At 46.2% G+C, this 1,057-nt stretch overlaps 1 protein-coding gene across 1 annotated transcript in view; it reads left to right on the forward strand.

The window, feature by feature from the left end:
- The window catches only part of LOC117183001, a 7,637-nt gene that overhangs the window by 5,187 nt on the left and 1,393 nt on the right, over positions 1-1,057 (forward strand). The window lies entirely within an intron of this gene.

Raw genomic sequence — 1,057 nt, forward strand, 5'->3', positions numbered from 1 at the left:
AATTTATAAGTTTTTAAATTAAATCATCTAGAAATCATCTGGATATAATCTCAAGCATCTTTTATCTTATCTTAAAAACCTGCGGGCTTGTTAGATGGCGCCGCAGTCGAATATACGCGACCGATTCTAAAGCATTGAGTTACCAGATCCTGGTAGTCAATCACAAACTAAATGCGGGACGCGTACTGTCTTGCCCAGCCTATCTGTATGGCGAGTTGATGCATTTGTCCTTTGTCTTATAATCAACCGTCAGTTTTGTTTTACGGTTCGCATCGGCCAAAGCTCTCGCTGCATTATACGCACAACAATTGATAGCTCAGAGGTCGGGTTCTTCGGAAAAATGTCTACGAAGCTCATCATTCATTTCAGCTAGATCTTGAGGCTTTAGCGAAACCTGAGTTTTTATGTTTCTCTGGTTCATAAAGCATCGTTCTTCCTCTATCGGATGCCTGCCCGTGCTTCGTCCTAGTGTCGCCTTTTTTCTCTCTTTCCGGCTTGTTGCAGCTGTAGTAGAGTAAGCGTTCTACATACATTGCCCCTTTTTTGGTGTAGTTCGGCATGGTTTTCGCACCACAGAGCATGCAGTCGTGCCATGTAACCCCGTCCAGGGGCCACACTCGTATCGTAGTACTCTAGAAAGTCTCAATATTTTTGGGTTATCCACCTAAAGGTCCCGAGATTCCGTCGATACATCGCATTAAATCCTTCTTTATTGGCTTTCCTAGCTCTAGAATGGTCAGCATTGTTGGTCGACCCATTGTCGGGAGCCCTGCGCCTTCTGTTGTTTTGAACCGCACTTACTACATCTATGTTGTAGCTCTCTGAGAGGTCGCCCGGTATCCAGGAGTCACCGTTCTAGACACCTCACCCAGGTGCCACTCAGCTCTCCGCACGGATTTCACACCTTCGTTCGGGGGTTAACTCCTTCGGGACCACCCCTGGAGAATTTCTCGCTAGTGCCTATTTATTTTTGTAACTATATTCAGCAGAAACTCTTGGTACAAGGACCTCCTATCCACAACCCAAGGACGGGTTCGGTGGCATTGTCATAGGCCCT

This window comes from Belonocnema kinseyi, chromosome 2, assembly GCF_010883055.1.
Source record: "Belonocnema kinseyi isolate 2016_QV_RU_SX_M_011 chromosome 2, B_treatae_v1, whole genome shotgun sequence".
Taxonomy (NCBI): Eukaryota; Metazoa; Arthropoda; class Insecta; order Hymenoptera; family Cynipidae; genus Belonocnema; species Belonocnema kinseyi.